Source organism: Chanodichthys erythropterus, chromosome 7 (genome assembly GCF_024489055.1).
Source record: "Chanodichthys erythropterus isolate Z2021 chromosome 7, ASM2448905v1, whole genome shotgun sequence".
In the NCBI taxonomy this organism is placed as follows: Eukaryota; Metazoa; Chordata; class Actinopteri; order Cypriniformes; family Xenocyprididae; genus Chanodichthys; species Chanodichthys erythropterus.
In genome coordinates, this window is record NC_090227.1 from 28190008 (window position 1) to 28209806 (window position 19799).

Below are 19799 nucleotides of genomic sequence, written 5' to 3' on the forward strand. Positions count from 1 at the left end.
AATGTACTTTTACCGTAATTTTCTAACCAGCAGAGGGCAGTGTTGCTTGACACCCAGAGGTTCAGCCTTATGGGAAAAAGTTATTGATTTGGAGTAATAAATGTCTTGCGGAAGCTCAAACGTGCTGTGTAACAGACGAGAATGAACTTCACTGGTTCTCGCACACGTCAAGCAAACATGCTTGAGCTTCCGTTTACCACAACTGATGTGTGAGTTGATGAATGTTTATATGTGAATAAAAGCCTAAATTCAGTCTGTTCATCATATAAAGCGATCATGTCTCTTCAGAGAATTTGGACGCCCAATTCATATGGATCAGTTTCACGATCTCTTAATGAACTTTTTGAAGCATCAAAGTGGTAGTCACATAGCTGTCTATGGAGGGACAGAAAGCTCTCAGATTTCATCAAAAAGATCTCCATTTGTTTTCCAAACATGAATGGAAGTCTTTGTAGTTGCTTTGAAGCACATCATCATGTTTTACTGGATGGAATAAACCAACATTCAAGTAAGTAAAATGCCCAAAATATTTTAGATTTTGAGCTTGTAAATGTCAATGAAAAAGGCTAGCAAAATTTGCTTGTGCACCTTGCACATTACATGGATGAATTGTACTTCTCAACTGTTCCATGTGAAATAAATACTAATAGAAAACAATGTTTTTGATCATTCACCAGTTTGATTAAACTGTTGAATTAATTTTTTGTTTTTTGTTTTTTTTGAGAATTTGAAAGTATTTGTGTAGCAACATTTGAAATCTGTATCTTATAAAATATGTCTGTATCATTTATAAACTATACTTAACTGGTCCTGATATCTTTTCTGGGCTTTGCTTGTTTGCCCAAATATCTGCTTGGTGTATGAGGGATAGGTGATAATGTTCTGGAATGTGGGGGGTAAAAATGCTATTAGCATGGTAAGTAGAGGGTGAAATAAGGTAGCCAGGCAATAGTGTGTGTGAATATAATGTATGTGTGAATTCCTTAAAGGGTTAGTTCACCCAAAAATGAAAATCCTGTCATTAATTACTCACCCTCATGTCGTTCCACACCCATAAGACCTTCATTCATCACCAGAAAACAAATTAAGATTTTTTTTTTTTTTTTTTTTAATGAAATCTGAGAGATATGACTTGTCCATAGACAGCAATTTAACCACCACTTTCAAGGTCCAGAAACTAAAGACATTCATTGTTAAAATAGTTGATGTGACTGCAGTGGTTCGACCTTAATTTTTATTAAGTGACGAGAATACTTTTTGTGCAAAAACAAAACAAAAATAACGACTTTATTCAACAATATCTTCTCTTCTGTGTCTTTCTCATGCACTGTTTACGTTCAGCACTTCCAGGTTCTACCTCAGAACAGCTACACACTTAAACAGTGCATGAGAATGACACAGAAGAGAAGATATTGTAGTCCTTATTTTTGTTTTGTTTTTGCCCACAAAAGTGTTCTCATCACTTTTTTTTTTTATAATAAATTATTGTAACACAGTTAGTAGATGTGGGAAGAAGGAGGCGGGAACCGGCGAACATTCAACGTAACTTTAATATAAAATAAACAAATACAAAACGAAAGTAATGCCGGCAGACCCTCGCGGACATCTGCCGGCCAAACAAACATAATAAAACATAAAATAAAGTCCAGGCCTGGTCCTGTCTCGTCCTACACTGATGTCGCTCCTCCTTTTATGCCTCCGGAGCTCCTCCGTGAGAGACTCGAGGCCGGCACGCTCGCAGGTGATGCTCATTATTCGATGCTTCAAAAAATTCTAACTAATCCACTGATGTCACATGGACTACTTTGATGATGTTTTTATTACCTTTCTGGACATGGACAGTATACCGTACATACACTTTCAATGAAGGGACAGAAAACTCTCGGACTAAATCTAAAATATCTTAAACTGTGTTCCGAAAATGAACGGAGGTCTTATGGGTTTGGAACGACATGAGGGTGAGTCAATAATGACATAATTTTCATTTTTGGGTGAACTAACCCTTTAATATTGTGTTATTATTAGTGTATATAAAGGCTACTGTTATGGGGCTACATAAGCAGTACATCCTGCAAATGAACCCTTAAGCCCGGAACGCACCAAGCCGACGCCGACAAACTAGTGGCGATGAAAGCAGACTGCAGGGTTGGCTCACGTCGGCAGCGTCTAGGTCCAAAGTTGCCCTGACACACCAAACCGACGCTCGACACCCGACAGCCAAGTAGCACGTCCGTTCTGCGCCTGCGTAAGAAGAAATGCCTTTCCATACCAGCAGGTGGCAGTAGCTAAACAGCCAATCAGAATGATCAGATGGCCCGATTGACCGACGAGCTCCGACGCCGATTCAACATGTCAAAGCAGACGAGGACCAACTTGAGCCAACGGTGCGGAACACACTGAGAAAACTTAGTCGGCCGACCGCCGGCTTGGTGTGTTCCTGGCTTTAAATTTTCTCTACGTTAGTTTAGACAGAAAGTGAATATATTGAAATTCTGCTACCCAACAGACCCAACGTTGCAATATTTCCCTAAAAACTTACTAAAATATCAAAATGCATAAAAACCTATTTATTTCTGCATTAGAGGCCTCCTACAACATGTAAATGGTGGGAATTCTTTTTTACATTTTTTTTTCTATATTCGGGTGTTTGAAGGGTTAATGTGTTTAGCCTAGAATATTTCTATATTTAGAGTATTTATAGTATTTATACAATACATTGTATCTCTGTGTGTTAAAGATATATTTTTTTAATATTAATTATTCCTGCGATAGAAAATGTTGTGCCACCAAGATATAAGGGGGCCCTTGAGTTTGCTATAGCTCTAGGGCCCTATGTGTTGTGTTCGGGCATGGTGCTGAATGTACCTTTTCCTGAGAGTTACGCCAACAACACCCTGGGGTCGAATAAAAACACTTTTAAAAACGCTGACCTGTTTCCTCAGCCTGTTTGCTCATAAAGCGAAGGTGTTAAGCACCGTTTTTATGGAAAGGGACGGGCCGGTTTAGTTGGAAAGTGGCTTTCGGGAAGACACACTCCACGGGGAAGCGGGAATAGATTAGAGCGGTATGCTGTCACCTTGTGTTCAGCTCCAGCAGCCCGTTTTCCTGAGTTAACCTGGGGTTTTACAGGACATCGGGCCCGGACACTACAGGAAATGTGGCAAAGCTAATTAGCAGAACAGTGGCATAGCTGGACAAACCGTGTCTGTCATAGGGTGTAGTGTTAGTCTGCGACCACTGGGTGGTGGTGATGCCCCATCAATGATACTGTTCTAACCGATCCGCTGATGTAATAAGGGTATCTGAATGATTAGTTTTGAACAGCTTGGTTCCTCTCTCTCTTTGTTAAACCCATGCAATTTATGTATCCAGCCAGCAGTGGAAAGGAATGATGTACTTTGATCTCTCTCTTCTCCGTTCAGTGCGAAGGTTGACGCTGTGTTTATTATGCTGCAGCTCTGTAGTGTGTGTCGTGTTGGCCTTGGCTGGGTTTTAATCAGCGATCTGAGCTCAGGGACAGCAGCCAGTACCCTGCAGGGGTGGCATTGCTAAAATTGAAGGTGGACAGATGAGTTAAATACAAGCTGCACAGCTCAGCAGGATCACATACGACAAGAGCTCAGCTCTTAACACAAGGATGAAGAGCTCAGCTAATAGCGGATCCATGTAGTGGCATCTGGTACCAGTGCTTTTGCTCTCAGGACATACAGCCTAAACACTAGCATTCAAAAGTTGTCTTATATGCTCACCAAGGCTGCATTTATTTGATCAAAAATACAATAAAACAGTAATATTCTGAAATATATGTTTACAATTTCTATTGTAATATTGGCTATGTTAACATGTAGGCTAATTTATGCCTGTGGTAAAGCTGAATTTTCAGCAGCCATTTAATCCAGTTTTCAGTGTCACATGATCCTTCAGAAATCATTCTAATATGCTGATTTGCTGAAAAATAGTTTTTATTATGTTGAAATGAGTTTTGGCTTATAAATATTTTTGTGGCAACTGCTTTTTTTTGGTAACATTTGGAAATATATAGCTATGCTATATAATACATCCTTGCTGAATAAATGTATTCATTTCTTACTTATCACGTCTTCCACAAAAATAGTCAGCAACTGTTTCAGAATTAATTATAAATGTTTCTTAAGCACCAAGAAATGATTTCTGAAGGGTCATGTGACACTGATAGGCTAACTTGAGAAATGGTGCGATCAGGTAATGTAATAAAGATTGTATTTATGAGCTGAACGCACATGAACGCCACCACAGTAGAGTGACTCAGGGATGACGCATTTTTGTAGGCAAAACCCGGAAGCGAGTTAGCATTTTAGGACTTCCGGTTCCAACGCCGTAAAGTCTATAAGTGCATCCCAATTCGCATACTTATGCACTATTCTATGACGTTTTTAAGTATAAATAGTGCGAGTAGAGCGTTCACACTGAAAATTCCAAAAAGAGAAAGTGCACTTTAAATACCCGGATGATGCACTAAATTAACGGAAAAAACGAAGTGTGGAATGTTGGACACTTAATGCACTCAACTGGCGCAGCTTTAATTACGTAGTGGAGGGGGAGAGGGTATCAAACTCTGTTGTTAAATGACAAAATAACCATATACAATTCACGCACTACATGGATGAGTGCATAGTGCACAGGTACATAGTGTATAAGTGCATAGTGTATAGTGCGTCATTTGGGACGCAACTTATGGGTTTTTTGAATGGGTTTTTGATAATCGCCTGAAATAAGGTCTGTGGTTAACAAAGCCTCTAAATACTTTCACGTTTTGATCTATGACATAAAACACACGAGTTATAACCCACTTGTGATTTTTTAAACTTTTACTGTGTCTTACAATCAAATCAGCGGTTGCTAACATATTGCTAAAAGGGACTACTTCCTTTGGCGGGGACTTTAGACGTCATCATTAAAAACGGGACATTTGGACAGCATTTCTCATGAAAAAGTGGATAAGTATTAATAACAGCGCAGATCATAATCAGTGAGCATGTTTATAAATAGAGTTGTTTTCTAAATAAAGTTTGAGGAAGCTTGGTGGTGCCGACGTTGATCCGCGACCATGGTGTGCTGTAGTCCGTTTATAGACTACTGTTAGCCTTTTGTATCTGACGACTTTATTTAGGCTTCAAAATGTATAAATGTTGTGTTGACTTGTAAAGATTATCTTGATAGACTTTTGGAAAATCGCAGAAAATAAGCTCTGTGTTTAACAAAGGGTTATGACACTTCCACGTTTTGTCTATGGGAAAAATGCATGGGCTTTTGATCGAGGGAACCCGTGCGCCGCTAACTTCAGGGTTGGCCTACAAAAACGCGTCATCCCTGGGGCACTCTATGTCGTAAATACGAGTGGGTACGAGTCTGATCTGTACGAGTTGGGGGCGTGTCAGTGACAAACATGGCAGAATACCATAATACTTATTGGTATTTAGCAGTGACATTGTCAGACTTTTCTGTTTACAGCGAAGTAAGTCATTTGCCCTCACAAAATATGATAGCGTTATCATGTACAATATAATATGTAACGATAAAGGCTTAATAAATGTATTAAAACCATAAAAACACACCTGATGCACTTCTTTGTTGTTCATTTTCTAGAAGTATTAGTGCTGTATTTTTGTACACCGCCATCTTACTCCAACGAAAATGACTTGAACTCACCACCTGCCGTCGTAAGCATGACTTCCCACCTCATAAATAGGAACTTACCAGGAGGACTTTAACACACCATCTGCTGAAAAGCCAACTTAACAATATGTTTAACATTTCACAATATTTTTATATTTTACTTTATTATTGATCAAATAAAAGCAGCAATGAGGAGCATAATACACTTCCGTAATATAGCATATTTTGAGTGAAATGGGTTTCCAAAACAATAGACCACATTGACTTAGGCTACATTACAAGATAGTATGAACTACATAGTATGAACACCGACTTTTTTTTTTTTCTTTTTCAAAATGTAATCTTTTCATTTAGAAGAAAGTCATACAGTTTTGGAATGACACGATGGTGAGCAAATAATTATATTTTACATATTATTTTATTAATTATCTATTCTTTATTCATTATCAGTTTTGGTATGAACTATTCCTTTAAGAAAGTAACTATGGTCCATTTTGATTTTATGCTGACTTTAAATGCTATCTGATCACAAATTTTTAGGCAAATCCAAAGGCTTTGTGTTCATTTTTGTCATCATCATGGCCATCAGCATTGTTCTCGTAATGCAATTATCTATCATACATTTTCATTGTAATTATAGTTATAATCATCATAATAATGGTCACTGACACTATATTGTGCTTCTGCTGTATAATGTCCTTGCAGTTCTAATGGAAAGGGGAGGATGGAGATTGTTGTTCTTGATTGGCTGGCAGCTGAGTACAATGAGATGCAGTTCAGATAATGAATCAATCTTATTGTCCATATTTTCTTTTGTACTTTAATAATCTCCTGACACTTGCTGAAGAGAGTGTTATATATAAGCTGATTAGTCTGCGACAATGTGTCATTGTTGCCTCAAGAAGATCGTAAATTGCGATCCACCGCACGCGTCACAGCGTGTGGCCTGTGATGTGGCAAATCAAATAGTCTTCAGTCCAGCAGGGAATACTCCAGCTATGATAAGAAAAAAACATTTCAAAAGTTGATGTTCTTTACTTCCTTGTCTGTACAAAGGCAGTTTCTTAAGGACATAACACACTGATGTTTCGAAGTTTATATGCCAGCACAGTTGCAGGTATGGGGAGAGGCTTTCTCAGTCTGTAGAACATTTGATTGGAAAAACTTCTGTGCAGTGCACAATGAGTCATCAATATATTTGGTCCATTTTCACAGAAAGGGGAGAATGTAAATTGTACATTTGAATTATGTGAACATTTAGGAGTATACTAGCCCAGGGGTTTTCAAAAAATTTTATGCATTCATGCAGCAAATTATCAATGTTTCTTGGTCTTCTCTTTGACTGAAGCACTATGGAGTTACATTTGTGTCTTTTCATGCAATCAAACATACTCTGTTTGATTGCATGCAGAGCAAAAACAATTATATTGTAATCAAAAACAAAAGATTGCAAATAAAATGCCAGATGGCTGCTACAATACTGCTCTCAGAGCCAGACTCGCGGGACTGGGTAGTGGGTGTGACCGAATTATTGCGCCAAACGAGAGTGACCAATAATAGAAAAAGGTCTTTCATTCTGGTGCTTAGATACTGCCTACTGGAATGCAGCTTCACTTGAATTCAAAAGCTTTTAGACTCGCAAACAATGACAGCAGAACAGAGAGCGTGCGTGATGAAAACTACACAAAGAAAAACAAATATTTATTAACACTGAAAGCGTTAGTTTTAAGTGTTGTTATCAATTACTTTAGTAATTTAAACAGTAGATAGTTATTTTTGCTCTCACAACCATTTTGTTTAATTGCATAAAAAGACACAAATGTAATTCCATAAAGCACAGGCTCTACTTTTCAGCATTTAAGGTTTTGTTAACCTCACAAAACCTTAAATCCCAACAGAATATTAAACAGATCTCAGCAGAGGATGATTAAACAACCCAAAAACAGCTTTATCAGCTTCATTTATTACAAACTAGATTGACTTTATTTTCATATACGCACAAAAGTCCTTATTGAGAATTAACATTTATCTGTTGGTGATTTATTGAAAATAATAATGTTCACAGTCACCATTATGGTGATCGGTGTTCGTTTTATTAGGGGTCTTGATCCATTATGTTTTCCTCTGGCTGCTGTACAAAAATTTGAAAGTGCGATATTATATCATACTATAGACAACATGGTGTGTCCAAATTTAAATAATATGTAATTCTACTCAATTTAAATTAAATCGTTAACATATGTTTCTGAATATTTATTTAGTTAGCTTTTTGCTACCCACTATTAATGTTATATGTAAATCTGAAGAGAAACATTTCCAGTTCATATTGTTAAAAAAATAGAGTTGTTTAACTTGTTAATTATTGCAATAATCGTATTTTTATACAGTTTCTGCATATATTTTCTGCAGCGTCCCTTTTGCAGCCCCAAGTTTGAATCAGTAATCCTACAATGGCTACAACCTACCTGCCTTTTAGTTAGTTAGGACTACTTGGTGAACCTAATGAAATACTCATAAGCCAAGTTGAAAGTATATAATTTGCCTCTTTAGTGTGTGTTATTATGTGCACACTATTCAGATTGTTCTTACACCCCGAGGATGAATGATCGACTTGCAAGAATGTCTAGCTATCTTACAGCATATTGAACGGATTGTACTTTCATCCTTCACAGTCTCTCGTCCTTTCACATCAAATTTAATATGCCGTCTGCTCTGTCTAATGTCTATGCTGTTCCAGAAGTCTGGCTTGACATAAATATAACATAGGTTGCTGCTTGGTTCCTCATGTGATGTTTTCCCATGTCCTCCTTTAAGACATTAGTGCCCTTTCTTCCAATTTTCCCATCATCCCACGTTAGGAGTCGACATACAAGCTCTGCCTTCCGGCTGAATTCGGTGAGCATTCGCTCCTCCGTTTCTGTTCGTTTCTGCCTGTCCGATGCTCTGAGGTGTAAAATAATAACAGATATGTGCCGTCTAAGGTTGAAAACATCCACGTTGATATCGAGCGGAGTAAAATCAATATGTGTCGAGCATGAGTATCTCAACCCAAGACCCCAGGCATGCTTTTGAAGGTGTTGTGGGCGCCAGGCGGAGGATGAATGTCAGTCAGCAATCGTCGTCATGGAGACTCAAGGGCCAGGTGGCAGGTGTCCTGAGGTCATCACGCAGCCAATCAGGACTTAATGATGTGTGAATGAGACTGACCGAGTCATCACTCTATTAGCAAAGAGAAAGGTCTGAGTCCGCTGCATCAACATGTGGAAAGTAGCAGTGAACTGTGGAAATTAATGTTTTAACCAAATGTAGACATCTGTAGTCCTGTTTTTTGAATACGGCATGGCACCAAAATAGCAGGGAATTCATCTGTCAGACATGTTGAAATGCCAGCTGTTATGAATGTCCTGTGGCCTGAATCATAATTTATGACCTGTCAGTCTATGCGGCCGAGTAGAATCTATTGCCATAAAGACATACAACACAAAATGGCAGCCTAGGTAGAAATGGTCTAAAAATGAGCGCGAGATTACATGAATAAACATTTATCTTTCCTGTTTATCACAATTGCTTTGCACTAAATTTGGAAGTAGTGATCATGGGTGAACAAAATCTAAGCTAAACTAAGGGTAAGTTTACATGACAACGGTACGCTTAAAACTGAGAATTTTTTCAGCGTACAGACGACACCATTGTTAAAGGTGCCGTAGAACGTCTTTTCAAAAGATGTAATATAAGGTGTCCCCTGAATGTGTCTCTAAAGTTTCAGCTCAAAATACCCCATAGATTTTTTTTTTTTTATTCATTTTTTTAACTGCCTATTTTGGGGCATAATTAACTATGCACAGATTCAGGCTGTGCGGCCCCTTTAAATCTCTCGCCCCCTGCTCTCCGGAGCTCTCGACTATAAGTGCAGTTATACAGTGCATAAACAAAGTTCACACAGCTAATATAACCCTCAAATGGATCTGTACAAGATGTTCATCATTCATGCTGCATGCATGCATTAATTCCTGTGAGTATAGTATTTATTTGGATGTTTACATTTGATTCTGAATGAGTTTGAGGCTATATGCTCTGTGGCTAACGGGCTAATGCTACACTGTTGGAGAGATTTATAAAGAATGAAGTTGTGTTTATGAATTATACAGACTGTGTTTTAAAATAGCGACGGCTCTTGTCTCCGCGAATACAGTAATAAACGATGTTAACTTTAACCACATTCAACAGTAGGCTACATTAGTAACATGCTAACGAAACATTTAGAAAGACAATTTAGAAATATCACTAAAAATATCATGTAATCATGGATCATGTCAGTTATTATTGCTCCATCTGCCATTTTTCTGTATTGTTCTTGCTTGCTTATCTAGTCTGATGATTCAGCTGTGCACAGATCCAGACGTTAATACTGGCTGCCCTTGTGTAATCCCTTGAACATGGGCTGGCATATGCAAATATTGGGGTCATACATATTAATGATCCCGACTGTTACGTAACAGTCGGTGTTATGTAGAGATTCGCCTGTTTTCCGGAGGTCTTTTAAACAAATTAGATTTATATAAGAATGAGGAAACAATGGAGTTTGAAACTCAACGTATGTCTTTTCCATGTACTGAACTCTTGTTATTCAACTATGCCAAGGTAAATTCAATTTTTGATTCTAGGGCATCTTTAAAATGGTCCCCATTCATACAAATCTGTGAAAATGACTAAAAACGCTGTATTGAGCTGGCAGGCCATTAGATGGTGATGAAACACTATAGACTGCATGTGTAATGCCTATGTGCATGACGTCATCGTTTTCACAGATTCACGTTTTTATTGTTTACATGGAAACCGTTTTCAAAAACCTGCACTTTGAAACCCATTTTCAAATGTTTGCATTTTCAGACCACCAAAACTCTGTTGTGTAAATTATTGGCCAAAACGCATAAAAAGTTTTCAATTTTTAGTTGAAAACTGTGTCGTGAAAACGGCCCCGAATTCTAAATATAAGTTCACTGGTAACGGGGAAGTACATACTGTCATATTATTAAATGTCATATTAACACAACCTTCAATTGATGGTCTACAGCCACAATGTTTCTGAAATAAATGAGGCCAAACTTTACTCATTCTGGGTCGCTGAGAATAAAAATTGTGCTTAAAATCGTTGACTGGCTGTAGTTTTCAAGATATGCTATTGGGTCAGTATACAACTTGGGAATAGCGGAGGATAAGTGAGTAATAAAGGGAAGGGGTCTCAATTGACCCTTCACAGGGAGTTTGATTGACAAGCGATCTAACCAATCAGAACGCTGAATCCACCATTTTGTCCGACAAAGTAGTCATTAGTTAGAAGATTAACCTCGGCGGAGTTAAACTTGAAAAATTGTGTATATTGATGTCTTTCCGTGTTTGAAACAACATTCTTTCTCATGTTCATTCATGTTTATTTGATGCTATACATGAACTAGTAGGAAGAGATGATCGGTTTACGAGCCTCTTGAGCTGAGGCGCTACAGCAATCTGTCATGACCAGAGCCACAAAACGGTTTTTATTGTTTGAATTTCTTAAAAAATTACACAGTTTGAAAGCTGGGACTTTGTTTAAGATCATAAGTAACCCGCTTTGACTTTTCTGTCGACGTGTTGTCAGTGTCCTCTTTGCTCCGCAATGTTATTTTCACTGTGTGTGGCGTGACAGCACCACGGCTTGTCGGACAAAGCAACAGTAACTAAGGGGGGCCGGTCTTTGTGAAGGGTCAATGTAACACAGTTCTTAAATGTGGGAAGAAGGAGGCGGGAACCGGCGAACATTCAACGTAACTTTTAATTCAAAATAAACATAGAACAAAACGAAAGTAACGTCCCTCGCGGACGTCTGCCGGCCACACAAACATAATAAAACATAAAATAAAGTCCAGGCCTGGTCCTCTCTCGTCCTCCACGGTAGTCGCTCCTCCTTTTATGCTCCCGGAGCTCCTCCGTGAGGGACTCAAGGCCGGTGCGCCTCCCAGGTGAAGCTCATTAACACTCGCGCCACCGGCCTCGCGCCGTTCCCTCACGGCTCTCGCCCGCCCTGGTCGCCACAGTCAATTTAAAGGTGCTCTATGTAAGTTTTTGACTGCACTAAAGCATAAAAATACCTTAATATGTTTTCAGATGTTTACTAAACATGCTGAGTTCACATACTTGTTTCTCTGAAAACCATTGCTACAGCCGGTTATTTTACTTTGAAATTTGCTTTCTGTGTAGGCTTTTCTGTTTTTGTTTTGGTCTGTGCAAGACCGCGTTGCCAATTTACCCAATAGTATTTCACCAACCCGGGTTGCCAGTTGGCGGAAAACACATGCAGTGAATTGCAGCCTTGGAAGCCAGCGAACAAACTGGGTCAGAGATCGCAGATTCTACCCGACCTAAAAAGCCTCAGCATCCATCTAAAAATCTCTATGAACGGGAGCATATTAAAATGCGATATCAACTCATCATAAATCTATAAATCAACTAATTATCTTACAGTGTGTAAGTCTCCTCGCCTTCCAATGTCAATTGAGCTCGCTCCTGTTGCGTGTCTTCAAACTGGCAACCCGTGTGATCGTCGAGTCTGAGGAGGAGGGGGCAGGGCAAACAATATTTTGAATTTGGATTGAGGTAGCCATTTCAACCACTAGCTGTCATTCTTACATAAAGCACCTTTAAACCAAAAATGATTAAATAACGTCCTTGAGTGGATCTATAAATAAATCTATGCCTGGGTTTGGACAGTACTTGCTTTTTAGGCAAAATAATGAATGATGCAATCAGAAGCGGGTATTGTGTCATACATAATATGAATTGCAACATGCTATTCCTAGAAATCCTGGATGATGCAATCATAATGAAGCGTACATCACTCTGCTGAACAAATTACCCCATATCAGCTCTAGAAATCATACAGCAGGGGTGCAAAACTCAATTCCTGGAGCCCTGCAGAGTTTAGATCCAGCACTGCTCCAAAACACATACTTGTAGTTTTCAAATAAGTCTGAATGACTTGATTAGCTGAATCAGGTGCATTTAATTGGGGTTGAAGCTAAACTCTTCAGGGCAGCGGCTCTCCAGGAGTTTCGCACCCCTGTCATATAGTGCCATGCTCTCATTTGAAGTGTTTAAATTTGCAAACTGACACATTTCTGTTTAGTCAAAGTGAGCCTCATACTTGTGTGAACAGTGCTGATAACATCAAATGGAGCCCATTAATGCTTGTAGACTATTGCTGGACAGTGGAAGTGATGCTCCATTTAATGACTACAAGAGACAAGCCAAGAAGCTCAAAGTAGACACAGAATAGGACTAAACTATGTACATAATAGTTTCTTGCCTATTTTTCATAATTACCTCTTTGCTTATTTTTAAAATGGTTACATAAACAGGACAGGTGACATCAGGACAGGTACTATCTACACAAGATACATAGACGTAAAATGTAAAAACTTAAATTGGAAACAGTACCCAGTAACAGTAGTTGTTTTAATTGTCGTATTTGAATTCAGCTCACATCAAAATACATAATAAATAGCACATTTTATCTCTGAAGCAGACAACTTCTAAAAAAATGATCACATTTTTAACTTTTAAGTTCATATTTTTAACCACTTCTAAAGCAGCATCAGTCTTGTATTTCTGCAAAAGACATCGTCATATTTTACATAATGTAGGCTATGCACTAATATGAGATGCAAATTAATTTTCCATGATTCTGTTCAAACTGTTGCTGAGATGCAATGTGTCAAGAAAGAAAAAATATTTTTTTCTGTAAGTACAAATACAGTATAAATAAACATGCATAAATTGCTCCATGCAAAAACTAGAAATATTCTCTTTAAATTGTCTTATTTATTGTTGCTTCACTGGATACCAAGGTACGTGAATGTAATATGATGGTAGCTCTATTTAGAGCTAATTAATTCTGTTAATTCTAAGAACATCTGATTTATGATCAGTTTTGTAGAAGAACAATAGATGTACAAAGAAAGTCAAATCTCTTCCATTATTCTTCTAGTTAATCATGTGACCTAACATCCCCAAGGGTCAGACCACTAAATATTCATATCTAACTTTTATAAACAGAATGTTTTTTGTGATTTTTTTTATTTCTGTGTTCTTTTAAACTTTCTTATTCACTATAAACATCAATGCAGTCTATCTTTAGACGAATCAAAGAACTCAATAGTCCCAAATTATGTAACATTTTGCCAGTGTTCTGAAGGGAAGCATGAAACATAATGATTCTTTCTTGTTCTCGTATTTATAAACTCTTAAATGAGATTCAGAATGAGGAAGACGATAACGATGATAACAGCAAGGACAGGTAGGACAGGTAAATGAATATAAAGTTAAATGTGTAGGACAATGGCCGACAGCTTGAGATCTTATCTTTTTATGTTGTCTTTAAACACCTGTACAGCTATCAGACAGATACAAATGAAGGTCCTCTTGACAAGAAACAGTAAATGACACTGTAAATAAAAATTAAGTGTCCTTGTGCTTCAGTTGTCAGCAATAGAAGTTTCTGACAGTACAGCTGTCGGCTATTGTGTAATGTGTGTAATGTGAAATATAAGCAATTCAAAACAGACAGATTACATAGTGGTCCTAATAAAGTCCAGTCCTTGTCAGTGTTCTTTAGAAATGTACAACATTGTACATGCATGTATGTACAGTATGTATGTGTGCAAGTGTAGTGGCATTTCTTTTTTATGTGAAGTAGAGAAGAAAAAACATCAATTCAAAAGATATTTTACATAAAAGATGTTTGCGTTTAGTTCACGAGACAAAACAATAGCTGAATTTATTAAAATGGCCCCATTCAAAAGTTTGTGAACCATTGAATCTCAATACTGTGTGTGGTTACCTGATGATCTATGACTGTTTGTTTTGTGATGGTTGTTCATGAGTCCCTTGTTTGTCCTGAGCAGTTAAACTGAGCTCTGTTCTCCAGAAAAATCTTCCAGGTCCTGCAGATTCTTCAGCTTTCAAGGATTTTTTGCATATTTGAACCCCTTTCCAGCAGTGACTGTATGATTTTGAGATCCGTCTTTTCACACTGAGGACAACTGAGGGACTCAAACGCAAACTATTAAAAAAGGTTCAAACATTCACTGATGCTCCAGAAGGAAACACGATGCATTAAGAGCCGGGGGTGAAAACTTTTGAATTTAAATATCAAGGTAAATTATACTTAATGTTTCTTCCGGGAAACATGCAAGTATCTTCTGTTGCTTCCGAAGAGCAGTACTAAATAAAAAACAATGATATTTAAATATAAGAAAAATTGTGACAACTTCATCCTGTTCAAAAGTTTTCACCCCCAGCTCTTAATGCATCGTGTTTCCTTCTGGAGCATCAGTGAATGTTTGAACCTTTTTTTAATAGTTTTGTTTGAGTCCATCAGTTGTCCTCAGTGTGAAAAGACGGATCTCACAATCATTCAGTCACTGCTGGAAAGGGTTAAAATATGCAAAAATGCTTGAAAACTGAAGAATCTGCAGGAGCTGGAGGATTTTTCTGAAGAACAGAGCTCAGTTTAACTGCTCAGAACAAACACTCATGAACAACCATCACAAAACAAAAAAACAGTCATAGATCATCCAGGTAACCACAAACAGTATTGAGAATCAATGGTTCACATACTTTTGAATGTTTTTTTTTTTTATAAATTCAGCTATTTTTTTGTCTTGTGAACTAAATGTAAACATCTTTTATGTAAAATATCTTACTCAGAATCAGAAATAGCTTTCTTGCCAGGTATGTTGTTTACATACTAGGAATTTGTTTTAGTGACAGAAGCTCCACAGTGCAACAGAGTGACAGCGACAAGACAAGACACATAATAAAAAGAATAAAATAATAATATAAAAATTTACAGGATAGACAAAGTGCAAAAAAAGCAAAAGACAATATATTATAGCCAATTGTATGTACAGTTGTGTGTGCATATTGAGATATAAATAAGTGTTTAAGTAAATAATGTGTAATAGTGTTGTGTTTTCCGTGTTTGTCAAGTGTTCAGAGATGGATTGCTTGGGGAAGAAACTAGTGATGGCCGATTTCGAAACACATGCTTCATGAAGCTCCGAAGCTTCATGAATCATTTGTTTCGAATCAGTGATTCGGAGCGTGTATCAAACTGCCAAAGTCACGTGATTTTAGTAAACGAGGCTTCATTACGTCATCACTGTTTCGAAACATTTCAAAACAGTTCGAAATTTCAGTGGTTCACCGGTAGAGGGCGATGATAAAGTTAACCCATGAATCATGCAGATTCACTGAGAAGCATTGAACAAGTGTCTATGGGTTTTACCTGATCTCTAAATCAGTTTTATAAATTTGTAGATGTTTTAAATAGACATTAGAATAATTAAAATGAATAATGGTAGTTATTAATCTCTTATTGGCCTGTTTAGCTTGAGCCATGGAACAGAGAAACAAGCCTTGAAAATTGATAAAAGAACAGATATACAGTCACTCTATATGTAGCCTAATCTTATTAGAGAATTAGTTAATTGCATTTAATAGATTTTACTTTCAATAAAACATTTGCAATAGATAAGTAAAAGGTGTTTTTACTGCATGTTTAGTTTGAGTTTTGTTGCATTTACACTGTTCTGACCACTAGGGGTCACCGTGAAGTCAAGTGTCAGTTTGTTTCGAAGCCTCGAATCATCACGGCACATTTGATTCAACTGCTTCAGTGTTTCACGAAGCCTCGCTCTGCCCATCACTAGAAGAAACTGTTCCTGTGTCTGGTCGTTCTGGTGTTCAGAGCTCTGTAGCGTCGACCGGATGGCAACAGTTCAAAGAGGGAGTGTGCTGGATGTGAGGGGTCCAGAGTGATCTTCTTTGCCCTTTTTCTCACTCTGGCTAAGTACAGTTCTTGGAGAGTGGGGAGGGTTCTGCCAATGATTCACTCAGCAGACCGGACTACCCTCTGTAGTCTTCTGAGGTCAGATTTGGTAGCTGAGCTGAACCAGATGGTAATTGAAGTGCAAAGGATGGATTCAATCATTGCAGTGTAGAACTGTTTCAGCAGCTCCTGTGGTAGGTTGAACTTCCTCTGCTGGTGAAGGAAGTACAACCTCTGCTGGGCCTTTTTCACAATGGACTCGATGTGGTTGTCCCACTTCAGGTCCTGGGAGATGGTGGTGCCCAGGAACCTGAATGACTCCACTGCAGTCACAGTACTGTTTATGATGGTGAGTGGGGGGTTTCTCCTGAAGTCCACGGTCATCTCCACTGTCTTGAGCGTGTTGAGCTCCAGGTTGTTAAGACTGCACCAGACAATCAGCTGTTCAACCTCCAGTCTGTAAGCAGACTCGTCACCGTCCCGGATGAGGCCAATCAGTGTGGTGTCATCCGCAAACTTCAGGAGCTTGACAGAGGGGTCTTTTGAGGTGCAGTCATTGGTGTACAGGGACAAGAGCAGTGGGGAGAGAACACAGCCCTGAGGGGCACCGGTGCTGATGGTGAGGGTGCTGGATGAGAATTTTCCGACCGAGGTGGGCACGGAGAGCTGAGTTAGTTTGGGCTGGAGGAGTGATGGGATGATGGTGTCAAAAGCAAAGCTGAAGTCCACAAACAGGATCCTCACATTAGACCCTGTTCTGTCCAGATGCTGGAGAACATAATGCAGTCCCATACTGACTGCATCATCCACAGACCTGTTTGCTCGGTAAGCAAACTGCAGGGGGTCCAGTAAGGGTCCAGTGATGTCCTTCAGATAAGCCAGAACCAGTCTTTCAAATGACTTCATGGCCACAGACGTTAGAGCCACAGGTCTGTAGTCATTTAGTCCATTCATTTTGGGTTTCTTTGGGACGGGGATGATGGTGGAACGTTTGAAGCATGAGGGGACTTCGCACAGCTCCAGTGATCTGTTGAGGATCTGTGTGAAGATGGGGGCCAGCTGGTCAGCGCAGGTTTTCAGACAGGCTGGTGAAATGCTGTCTGGGCCTGGTGCCTTTCTTCTCTTGTTCTTTCTGAAGACCTGGCGCACGTCATCTTCACTGAACTGAATTGCAGGTGTGGGGGAGAGGGGGGTTGTTGGAGGTGTTAATGGTGTTTTTTCAAACCTGCAATAAAACCCATTCAGATCGTCTGCCAGCTGTTGATTCTCCACAGAGCTGGGGGATGGTGTCTTGTAGTTGGTGATAACTTTCAAACCTTTCCACACTGAAGCTGTCATTAGAAGAGAACTGATTCCAAAGTTTATCAGAATAACTCCCCTTTGCCACTCTGATCTCCTTTTCCCGTGTGTATTTGGCCTGTTTGTACAAGACTCTGTCCCCTTTTCTGCGAGCATCTTCTTTGGCCTGACGGAGCTGGCTGAGTTTTGCAGTGAACCAGGGTTTGTCATTGTTGTAAGATAAATGAGTCTTTGTAGGAATGCACAGATCCTCACAGAAACTGATATATGAAGTTACAGTCTCTGTGAGCTCGTCCAGATCGGTGGGTGCAGCTTCAAAAACACTCCAATCAGTCCATTCGAAACAGGCTTGTAAAGCCCGCTTTGTTTCGGTGGTCCATCTCTTTACAGTCCTTGCTACAGGTTTAGCTAATTTCAGTTTCTGCCTGTAGGTTGGTATGAGATGAACTAAACAGTGATCAGAGAGCCCCAAAGCTGCCCGTGGGACAGAGTGATATGCATCCTTTATTGCTGTGTAACAATGGTCGAGTATATTACGGTCTCTGGTGGGACAAGTAACATGCTGTCTGTATTTGGGCAGTTCACGTGAGAGAATCGCTTTTTTTAAAGTCCCCGAGATGATTAGAACAGAGTCCGGGTGTTGTTGCTCGTTCTCTGTGATCATATCAGCGAGTAAAGCCAAGCTCACGTGCGCTTGTGGAGGAATGTAGACGCTCACCAGAATGAACGAGCAAAACTCGCGCGGCAAATACAACGGCTTGCAGTTAATGAAGAGTGTTTCAAGATCTGGACAGTACATCTTAACACAGTTACATCCGAACACCACCTTTCGTTGATGTAAAAGCACGTCCCGCCGCCACGCGATTTCCACGTTTATTTTGCGCCGCGATCTGATCTAAACAGCTGAAAGCCCAGCAGACTTAACACGCTGTCCGGAATGGCGTCGTTCATCCAGGTTTCCGTGAAGCACAGAGCAGCCGAGTTCGAAAAAATCCTTATTTGTCCGGGAGAGCAGAAGGAGTTCGTCCATTTTGTTGGGCAGAGAGCGGAGATTCGCCAGATGGATGCTAGGCAGCGGCGTTCTTAATCTGCGCTGTCTGAGCTTCACGAGGGCGCCGGCGCGCTTCCCCCGTCTGCGCGTCCTGAAGCGTCTAAACCAGTGGCGAGGCCAGAAATCTTAAAGTGGGTGGACCTTGATGAAATAGGGTGGACCTCTATTTTTTGTCTAATGTGTGTGTATATATATATATATATATATATATATATATATATATATATATATATATATATATATAAAATTCACTTAATTTTATTATCACGGGAAATGACGTGGACAATATGCATCTGCCGCTGCAATAACGCCGCAAATCTCTTAGAGACAATGACAGATTAATCTAGTTTATTTTCTTATTATTTCTCTTGTAGCCCATAGTGAGAAAAAATAGTATTTTTCGTGAACTGATTAGTATTTCGTGTTAAACAAGTTGTTGAGTAGTAAGCTATCTTACTAATATTTTATTGTCCTCGAAGCGCGTCGGTTATGCGGTGATGTGCTATGATATACCTGGCCAAAAGAATTGCAATATTAATTTAATAATAAAAGTAGCATGATAATAAGAAAAAATAATAATGAAAGGATTAACGCGAGGTTCGGGCACGGCATCAAATCGATTAGCCTAACATTTTTACCCAAATCCACATGCCGAGTCTCTCCTGTCCCATGATGTTTCTCATTATGTTTCTCATGTGTTTTCAGTCGGCGCAAACAAGAAATATTTACTAGAGTGTGGACTAGCTTTGACTCTCTGCGCAGACTAATTTTTATGACCATGGACGGTTCATGCGCCAAACGCGTCTTTCCGCGCTTATGGGCAAGAATTGCACTCTTAACTGTGCGCGAGACGGAGGGGAACGTGGGAAATGAAGCATACCCGGGCCTTAACCGCTCCAAATTAGTGGACTGGAGCTGACGGATCAC